This window comes from Panthera tigris, chromosome C1, assembly GCF_018350195.1.
Source record: "Panthera tigris isolate Pti1 chromosome C1, P.tigris_Pti1_mat1.1, whole genome shotgun sequence".
NCBI lineage: Eukaryota > Metazoa > Chordata > Mammalia > Carnivora > Felidae > Panthera > Panthera tigris.
In genome coordinates, this window is record NC_056667.1 from 16634853 (window position 1) to 16645858 (window position 11006).

Here is an 11006-nt window from a genome sequence, read left to right on the forward strand (position 1 = left end):
TTCTGCCCAGCTAGGCGGTAGGCTCCTCACCCTGTCCACCTCTCAACCTCACAGAGCCCGATGTGCACAGCGGCCACTCTATAAATAAACGGTGCCTCATTGGCCAAGTACACGGGCAGGGGCCGCTCCAGAGTTCCAACCCCCACCTGCTCGCTGCAGCCCCTCCTACTAGCCCTAATCCACCAAGACCAATCCTGACCTGGGGTAGGAGGGATTTAAGGCACTCTGGCCTATCACACAGGGTCATGGCAACCAGCCGGCTCGGAGGCTGGCCTGTTTCTCAGGACTCCGATCACTGGGTGCAGCTCCAGCCCATCTCCTGGGCCTCAGGCTTGGCCTTGATGACTCGTTCCAACCCCAGACTCTCCAACAGGGACCAGGAGCCTCTACTCCAGGGCCTGGGCCTTCTTTCTGCTGTTCAATCCTTTCAGTACAAACCATCATCTTGGCCTCTGACTTGACTCTAATAACCACACCGCAGCCGAGTAACCGTGCCCTGCTGCGTCGCGTACATCAATTCATCCAGTTTCCGCCGCAAACCCTAGGAGGTACAAAGTATTATCCCCATTTCACAGGTGGGAATTTCACAGAGAGAGCAAGTGACTTGCTCAGGGTCAGTAGCTGCAGGTACACAGCCGGGACTGGAGTCTGCTTCTGTTTGTCTCAAAGCTCCTGCTGGACCTGTAGACACCCCGCCTCCTTGACGACCCGCAGCTGTTGGGATCCCCTTCATGGAGTGAAGCCTCCTCCGCAGTCCCCCATGGCCCTCGCCCAAACCCATCAGACCTTAGGGATTCTCGAACCTTGGCAGTTGGCTCTGTCTGTACGGCCCTTGCTTCACCCCACGGGCGGACGACCCAGGCAAAGCCGGCCATGGCCAAGAAATAAGCGTCTGTCTCCAGTGGTGCCTCAAGCCAGCTGGCCCTCCTGCAGCACCTACTCTCCTCTGACTCCTGACCCTGCCGCCTTTCCCCCACCAGAGCCACCCCCTCCCCAGGCAGGACCCTTTTAACAGGGGCCCCTTTTGTGCCCTCCTGCTCCCAGATCTGCCAGAAATCCAGGGCTCCTGCAAGTCCAGCCGAGGACATGTTAGCCAGCCATACCTTACTTCACCCAAACGTGAGCCACAATGCTCTGAGCCGGCCAAGAGGAAAGGGGGAGGGGGTAACGGGCAAAGAAGAAGGAAGGTGGGGGCTTTGCGAGCAACAGTAATCACCACCCACGCGGCACACTCACGTCAACTCTTGTAACCTTTACAATTATGTTCCCCTTTCACAGATAAGAACACTGACACACACAGCAGGTAAGTGACTTTCCCCACATGGCACAGCTAGTAAGTGATAGAACCAGGATTCAACGCAGGGCAATTCAGCCCCAGAGGCCACAGTCTCGGTCGCTGCTCTGCCGCAGCAGGTGGGAAGCATCCTGGCGGGTTGTGTAGAATAGCAGGAGAGCCAGCTCTTGAATCGGACAGACGCAAGTTCAAGTCCCGCCTGGGCTTACAGCTAGGTGACCCCGCCAAGTGATTGCCCCAGTTTCCTATTTTACGCTCTTACAAACAAACAATGTAGCCGAGAGCATCCTCACACGCATCCTTGATTCTTTTCTCAGATTAAATTCCTAGAAGTGGACTCCCTAAGGGCAAGGCTGTGCAAACTTTGAAAGCTTTGAAATGTGTTTCCAAATGGAGGGAGGGGCAGGCAGTTAAAGCTGAACATACCAGGCCGGCTTCAGGCCTGCTGCCACCAGGGGGGAGCAGACACCGAGAGAGGGGCAGCCTGGAAGAGGACAGGCGCACCCCGCTCTCAGCCTGGGCTATGGGTTTCCAAGGTGGGGCAGAAGGTCGGCTTTGAAGACCCGCGTCCTCAAAGTGGTTCCAGCATCAGCGTCAGCTGGGGGCTTGTGAGACATGCAGATTCCCGAGCCCCAAGCCGGCTGACTCGGAAACTCCGGGGATGAGGCTTGCAGTCTGTGTTTCCACAGCCCTCCGGGTGATCTTGATGGCGCTAAAGCGTGAGAATTACTGCTGTAGACCAGGGGTGGCCAAACTTTTTCTGTAAAGAGTCGCACAGGCACTATCCCAAGCTTTGTGGGCCATATAGTCTCTGTTGCAACTACTCAGCCCTGCTTCTGCCTGGAAACGGCCACAGATAATATATAAACAAATGAGGGCGGCTACGTTCCAATAAATCGTTACAGACACTGGCATTAGAATTTTACATTATTTTCACATGTCACAATCTTCTGATTTCTCTTCATCCGTTTAGAGATGCAAAAGCCATTCTTCGGTAGCAAATTGCACACAGTCTGTGGGCTAGATTTGCCAACCTGCTCTAGACCCAGGTATGGTTCTAGGCTTAGAAGAAGAGGAACAGAAACTCGAACCCACAACTCCCTGACTCCCAAGCCGGGGCACCTTCCGTGAGGCTAGTCTGCAGAATTCCAGCCTTGCGACATTGACAGAAAAACTCTCTGGGTCTTCTTGCCCTTGCCTGTAAAATGTGCACTGCAAACCCCTGTTCTCCGGCGAATTACTTAACCTTTCTGGGTACAGTTTCCTCATCTGTAACATGGGGGCGATCATCACATCCACCCCAAAAAGCTGATAAGGGTTGAAATGGGATTCTATGTGCAAAGCCCACGGCACACAGGAAGTCCTGCACAAGTATTAGCTCTTGGTGGGTTGTGATGGGAACTGAGGTGCTGGAAGGGGCAGGGTTTCCTCAAACTTTAATGCGCGCCTGGAGGCGGTAAAACGCGTATTCTAATTCGGGACTCCCGGGAGCACTCTGGAAGTTGCCAGGGCTCGGAACCCTGGTTCAGCTTGCTGATAGCCACGAACTGGAATTCTTTCACACGTGGCCAAGCACTTGGCGATTAACCTCTTACGGTTATTGCTGCCACTGTGGTCGTGGTGATTATGTTCTGATGGCGATGGTGAGCGAGTTCACAGGCAGACAAAGGAAAGGACAAAGGGCGGGCAGTCGGCTTCCTGCCACCGAGCGCTGCGGGCCTCGCCCCGTTTCTCCTCCACATCCTCGCCCCTCTGGTCTCCTGCTGGCAACAGGGCACCAGGTGCCCTGCCTTAAACCACCCCTCACCCAACGCACACACAAACACGTGCCCTCCTTACAGAGCAAGCTGCAAGCTGCGTTTATTTTTGCACGTAGCCGGGAGGCGTTCTCAGAGACAACCCTGTTGGCCAGATGCAAGAGAAAAGGGGGGTGTTTGTTCAAGAAATCCGGCAGGGCCCACCCACAGAGGGACACCCGCAGCGAGGGGACCCGGTAGAGCTGGAAGCATCCCGGATGGCTAGTCAAGAGCTCCCACTTCTGGGCTGGCCTCAGAACCTGACTTACTGTGCGACCTCAGACGAGTTGCTACCCCTCTCTGAGGCTCAGACTTCCCCACAGAAAGAGGAGGTTGAACTAGATCAGCGGCATGAGGCTCGCTTGGGACAACACAGCTTCTCAGGCCCCCCACCCCAAACCTATTGATCAGAAACCTAGGGGAGCTCGTGATACCCTTAGGAAAAGGGGGAAGAGCTCTGACAGGGTCACGCCCAGGGAGGAAGCTGGGGCCACGTCCCCCAACACACCTCACTTATCCGACAGCCCCACCTACGCAGAACACAGCGAGGACACAGGAGGGAACAGAGGAGGCCAGACAGGGACATGTCACAGCCCAGAGAGCCCAGGAGATTCATGTTTATCGGATGGATGAATGAAAAGCATGGGCGTATGGATTCATTAATTGATTGATGAATCTTTCTTACTCCAGAGCATACAGGACTCGAAGACCGATATACATAATATATGTTCAGTAAATAGTTCAGTGGAAGGAAGAAAGGCAAAATGGGAGGAATGTCAAAATTTTGTCCTGCCTGGAAGGAGAGGCCATGCAATAATGTTTCGTGGGCCCTTGGCGCAATTTGGATGGGAAGGCTTGGCATCTCCAGGGGAAGCAAAGGCAGGCAGGGAGAAAAGTAACCGAGGCCATGAACGGGCCCATTAAATTCTCACAACGACCCCCACCCCGACATGGGTGCCGTTGCCCCCATTCAGAGACAAGGAGACTACGGCTTATTCCCCAACCCCGAGGCAGCAAACTGAGGCTTGAGAAACCTCCAGAGGGATGCACCTGCCGCAGGCACGCAGGTCTGTATGGAACACAGTTTCCTGAGAGCCTCCTTCCTCGCTTCCGTTCTTGACCTTCCTGCCTCCCCCACCTTGTGTCCCCGCTGTCTGTCCCAGAGTCTCCTCCTCTGTGCCATCCTGTCATGTGTTGACCCCTGTGAGCTCTCACAGCATCTGGGGAGCAGGAGGGACCTAAACAGGCTGACGGCAGAATGAGGGCAGAAGAACCAAAGCACCTGCCGTGTGCCGGGCCCCGGGCCCTGTGCTCTGTGCACCTTCCCTCACTGGCTTCTCACGGGGGCCCCACCAGGTTCAAACCCAGCCTTGCTGATGGACCTTGGGCACGGAAGTTACCCGAGCTCCGAGTTGTTGCTTCCTCAGCTGTAAAATGGGGCCGGATTAGCTAATATTGGTGCGAGCACTAATGAGCCAACGTTTGTAAAGTGCCTACCTGGCACATAGTAGGCACACAGCCAAGAGCGGCTGTGACAAAGAACCACGTGCCACACCTAATACATAGTAGGTCCTCAACAAACGTTAGCACGGTCACCTGTAAAGTGAGACTGGTGGTTTTTGTGAGGCTCCTGTGGGTGAGCTGCAAGAAACAAAAAGCTCCGCAAACGGGAAGGTTCTGAGTCGGCCGGTGGCTAGGGAGTGTGGGCTGCACCGGCCATGGTGCAGGCCTGTCTGTGGCCTCTAGTTCCTGAGTCAGCACCTCTGGGGCTACTCTCCCTACAGGCCCGGGTGTCCCTGAGAGAAACAGCTGCGCCCTTGTTAAAAAGGAGTCTGCACACGTTGTTAGGAACACGGCCGCTAATGTGACTAAAGACAGTACATAAATGTCAGCTCCGCCGGGACCCACCCTGGCTGGTTTCCCGGGGAAGGAGACCTGAAAAATAGGTCTTCGTTCCTAAGTCCGTCATGGCTTAAGCCGTGGACAGCTCGTACACAGCGGTTTGTAGGGAGAGGAGCTGGTGCAGAGCCTGTGAGGAGCAGCGAGCAGGGCGGTCTGCCTCCAGCCAGGAGATAATAGCGTGAGTTGGAGTCACCTCTGCCCTGAGAGCCTAGGTCCTCATCGCTCAAATGGGGACAATTAAAAAGATAAAAGAAATTAAGAAGATAAAAATCACAGTTATAAGGTACCCAGGGTAGTGCCTGGCACAAAGGAAGGGCTCACTGCGAATCAGGAAAACAAAAACACGGACGCTGGGAAACGAAGCTGCACGCTTTGTATGCAGAGGTGCTCAGTGCATATCCGTTTAATTGGATCCAAACTAGTAAGGACTTTGAGATCCTCATGAAATGATATTAAAAACAGGTCATGGGAGGGAGGGGGCTCCTGGGTGGCTCAGATGGTCGAGCATCGGACTCTTGATTTAGGCTCAGGTCATGATCTCATGGTTTGTGAGATTGAGCCCTCAGTTGGGCTCTGTGCTGACAGCATGGAGCCTGCTTGGGATTCTCTCTCTCCCTCTCTCTGTTCCTCCCCTGCTCATGCTCTCTATCTTTCTCTCTCAAAATAAATAAATAAACTTAAAAAAAACAGGTAATGGGGGCAGATAAGGTTCAGAAGCACTGGTCCCAGAGTCATTGACATGCTGTGTGACCTCTGGTAAGTGACTCTACCCTCTGGGACTCGGCTTCCTCATCTGTAAAATGGGGGGCTTATCCCTGGCCTGCTGGACTCTTTTGGAGCACTGTGATTAAGCCAAAGACTGGCCTGCCACGTCCTTCCTGGCCCTGATGAACAGGGCATAGAGCGTGCTTGGATTTTGGTGCTCCCCAGGTCTGGGTTTGAATCCTGACCCCCTTCCATGGGCCACGGGACTATGAGCCAGTCCCCTCACATCTCTGGGCCTCCATATTTGCATCAGCAGGACTGGGCATTTAGATATTGCCAGGCCCCCAGAGACAGCCTGGTGTAGAAAAAGAGCACTGGACTGGCAGTCAGAGACCTGGGTTCAAGTTCTGACCTGGGCATCTACTTGGCATGTGGCTTTGTGAACCACCCTTCCCCTCTCGAGCCCCAGTTACCCTATCTGCAACACAAGGAGGCTAGCCCAGATGATCTCTAGGTCACCTGAGCTCGGGCACATCAAATTTCTTCCAGGACGTGAAATTATGGTTGGGATCGGGCTATGGGGAAAAGGCAGTTTAATGATTAACAAAAGGGCAGAAATCTGTGGCAGGAGAAGCCCCTGGATGTGTTTGGAGTTCCCCCAGCAGCGCTGAAAGATACACCCAGAGCAAGGAGTGAGCTCCCTGTGGTACAAGCCCAAGTTCCAGATAAAGGAGGAAAAAAGCTCCAGATGAAAGAAGAAACCTGTATCCCAGACCCAGGAATGGTGGGATGAGGGGAGGGGAGGGGAGTGAAGATTCCATTCACAAACTGCTTCTTAATTTCAGAAGAGACAGCTAGCATTGTCTGGCTCCTCCTTTGTTCCAGGCTCTGTTTTCAACACTTTCTATATCTTTGCTTATTTCATTCCCATGCGGCACTTACTGGTATTGTGTCCATTTCGCAGCTACGGAAACTGAGGTAGAGGGAGGCTATGTAACTTGGCCAAGACCTCATAGCTACTACATGGCAGAGCTGCGACATGGACTAAAACAGTGTGGCCCCTGAGCTGCTCTCCAGAAGTATTGATGGTGAATCATTTAATGAGCACCTACTGTGTAACAGGCTGTAAATATTCATCGTCATAGAATGATCTCTAGTCATTGTAATTGTAAGAGCTTCCTTACGAAGATGGCGTTCCGTTAATCAAATTTTGCAGACGAGGAAATGAAGGCCGAGAGCGATGAAGTGTCTGCCCCTCATCAACAAGCTGGAATGTGGCTGAACCGGGATTCTGACCCAGATCTGTTTGTGTCCAGGGCCTGTGCCCCTTCTACGCCACCAGGCTGGACAAGACGCCTCCCCAGAAAGCCTGAGGGGGTGCTAAAGCAGGTATCAGGAGAGACACAGCCATGGCTGTGTAGAATGTGATGAACGCCCTTCAAGCCTTACCCCAGGGCCAGAGAGGAGGGGCCCAGGGCACAGCCAGGTGATGGGGAGACCCCCACAAAGGAAGTTGGGAACTTTGAAGAGCTGCTGTGAGGTTCACACAGCATCAGAGTCATGATGCCAGGTGTCTTCATTGAGTGCCTGCTGTGTCCTGGGATCACACTACATTCTTTGTGTTTGTTGTCACTGAGTTCTTATCTGTGATGTATTATCATCCCCATTTTATGGGTAAGAAAACTGAGGTGTAGGTGGAGTCATTAGTCCAGGGGCACACCCTCAGCAGAAAGCAAACTCAGGTCCCTGTGTCACAAAGCCAGTGTGTTTCAACAGGGCAAATCTTCCCTCCCAAGTTCAAGTGTTCATCAAAAGCGCAAAGAATCTGGGGCATGGCCAGTATCCAACAATGTGGGAGCCCATCCTGCCCCCTTCTGGCTCTCTCCCAGGGCCGTCAAAGGGTTAACTTCCCTACAGCCCCTCATCATCCCTGTCAGACCTGTCCTCTCCCCCTGCATTATGAGGACCAGACCAGCTCCTTGCTCCCGGCAGCTGATGGGTTCTCTGCTCAGTGGTTCGCGCTCCAGATATTAAATTACTCATAAAATATTTGGCCTGTCCCCAAAGTGGCTGCTGCCTCCTCCCTACGCCTGCCACTCACCCCCCCCCCACCCGACCAGGTCAAGTTCTTCAGTGTGGGGAGGAGGCTCAGAATATGAACCGAACGTCACGCAGAATCAGTCTATGCTGGGAAATTGGGGAGCCCGGGAGGGAGGAGGCTCTGGCAGGGCTGGGAATTTTCAGGGGCTGGAATCCTGTCTGTGACCCTCATTCTGGGTTCCCCAGGCCTGGCCTGAACAGGCCGCTCCCCCAAATCCTCATACTGAAGGGTATGAAGACCCCAAACTCCTGACCACCCCAAGTCCCTCAAGGCAAGGCCAAGGGTGACCTAGAATAGGTTCCCATTGTCTGAGGGGCAAGTGGTCTCGCCTCTTCTCCTCCCTCCCCCACTCGGTTGTCATGGCAACCACCGTGGGGGGTGGGAGGCTGGACCGCTCATCTCCTGGCCAGGCTACCCAGCATGCTCTGCTTTCACCCAGTTTTCTCCCTCGCTGCCCTTCGGCAGGCAGGGGGGTGGGTCAATCCTGCCCTGTCACCAGCCTACGGAGGGTTCACATCCCAGGGTCACCACCTCCAGTCCTCTGCCTTTAGGCGGGAGGTTTTCCTGCACAGCCCTCAGGAATGGGACTTTTATGAATGTGGTTTGACAGAGAATGATTTGGGGGGTCTCTTTCGAGCCCCCTGGAGTTAATGAAGTCAGTTAAGCCCTGGGATTAGAAGGTCGGGGTCATGGGTACAGCCCATGTTTGCAAAGTAACACCCCACCCCACCCCTAGCTCCCACCAGCTGTTTCAGAAATGCCTGATGCTGGTTGTCTAGGGAACTGGCGAAGGGGTGTGGATGGGGCCTGGCAACCCCATCCCAAGTACCACAGTCATAGTCCTGTAGAGCACACACCCTGCGGCCTGGCCATTGGGAGCCTCACCTCTTTCTTCCTGTCCAGCAGAAGACATATTTTCGTAATAGTAGCACCTGTATCAGCAAGTTCTCATCACCCCGGCTTAGGGTTTCATAAATTCGACACCCAAATAAAATTGGGCTTTGGCCTGTATCACAGCTCCTCGTTTCGGGGTACACCGCCACCAGGTGGCAGTAGTCACTGCCGAGGTGTAAGGTTTCCCTGGGATTCCAGAAGGTGATTTTCCAGTTTATATTCCTCCACCGCAACCTATAAAATATAATGCTGTTGCTTTTTTTTTTTTTTAACCTTTATATTAAGGCTACAGGATTTTATAAGTAGCCGAAGTGAAGCAGACTTTAAACAAACTACATTTTGGCATTTAACAGCAGAGAGCACAGACTCAGGAACCAGACTGCCTGACTTCCAACCCTGGCTCAGCCACTTGCTAGCTGTGTGCTTGGGCAAGTTGCTTACTCTCTCTGTGCCTCAGCGTCTTTCTCTGCAAAATGCAGATGATAAAAAGTATCTCCCTCATAGGGTTGTTGTGAGGAGTTAACAAGTTAATGCACGAAGCGCTTAGAACAGTGCCTGGCACCGCATTAAACTCTTAAAAAACGTTGGCTGTTAATATTTAAAGATGATGCATGAGAGCAAAGTTTCAAAAATAATTTGTATTCTGAGATTCATAGGCATATCGTTCTCTATTCGGTCTTTTATCTGGTGATTTGTTGCAGGGCGGCACTCCCAGGCGTCCACACTCTGCCTGGATCCTGCCTCCAGCTGGCTCAGCCCCACATTCAAGACCATAGCCTAATGCTTTCGCCTCCTAAGTGTCTGTGAGACCCGGCCTGTCCACTCCAGACTCACTGACACCCTAATCTCACTCCCGAACCTCTGCCACCACCCCCCTGCCTCTCGCCCTGCTCCGTGCAGAACCCTACCTCCTCACTGTGGCCACAGTGATTTTTCTAAAATAAAAGTACTCCCCTGCTCAAATACCCTGCATGGCTCCCCAGCACCTCAAGAATGTAGCTAAGTCTCGTTCTACTCCCCTTCCCATTCCAGCCTCATCTGCCTCCCTTTGCTGTGCTCCTGTTCCAGCAGCCTCCTTGCAGTCTCCCAAAGCCTCAGGCTCTCTCCAGCTCTGCAGCCTATGCGGGCGCGGCTCCCTCTTTCCCCATCTTTTCTCTCTCTCCCCTGCTCGCTCAACTTCAAGACCGGGCTCCTCTCTCTGCTTCTCTGGGCAGTCTTTCCTGATCCCTCTGCAGCCTCCAGACAGGGTGAAGACCCTTCTTTGCCTGTCCTGACCTGTCTGCCTGCCAGAAAGGGCCCGTCTTAGTCCATCTGTGCCCTCGGACATGCCCTGCACACAGCAGGCCCTCCGTGAAGCTCAGGGGAACAAGCCCAGGATGGCCAACCCATCCTATTCAACCTAAAATGTCCTCTTTCCCATTCTCTCTGTCCTAGTACCTTCCGTTCATCCCCCCGGGCCTGGCTGAACGTTACCTCCCGGAGCCTTTTGGTAACCCTGGTCCACAATTTTATCCCCACGTGGAATATTTTACTCCCTCCTCCAGCAGGCAGAGGCAAGAGGCATGAACTCAACACCTATAACTCCACAGCTGAACCCCCAGGCCCTAGAAGACTGCCCGGCACACACTTGGGGCTCAGGAAACTTATGTCAAACAAACGACCAGACAAATGACAGAATTATAGTCTAGACCAATGATTTTCAACTGAGGTGATTTTGCCCCCCCCCCCCAGGGGCCATTTGGCAATGTCTGGAGACACTTTTGTCACAGCAGTTGGGGGCGGCGGGTGCTGCTGAGATCTAGTGAGGAGAGGCCAAGGATATGGTTAGTCCTCCCACAATGCACAGGACGGCCCCCACAACAAGGCATTATCTGCCCCAAAGCGTCAGTAGTGTTGAGACCGAGAAACTCTAGTCTGGAGCCTGTTACATTCCAATCTGTCCCCCTTGCACACGGAGGGCCCTTGAGGGGGAATCTGATCTTATTTTCTCTGTTTCCTCAGCATCCACCAGAAAGTAGGGGCTCAACAACTTTCTTAAATAAAAATTTTAAATACGTTCTCTCCTCAGTGAGATACTTCCTGTCCCTTTCCTCTCTCCAGCTGCCACCTCTCGCGTGGAGCCTGGTCTCAAACGCGGTGGTCAGATGCCCCTTTCTGGGGCCCCTCCCTGGTCTCCAGGCTTCAGCTTCCCAAGTGCCTCCCGCCTCTGCTGGCCCCAGTCTTTCTTTTCTGAGGTTCCCCTGATCCCCACACCCAGGAGGAATGAGCCTGCGGAAAAGGGAGAGCCCATTTCCGTGACAGAAGGGAGCTTTGC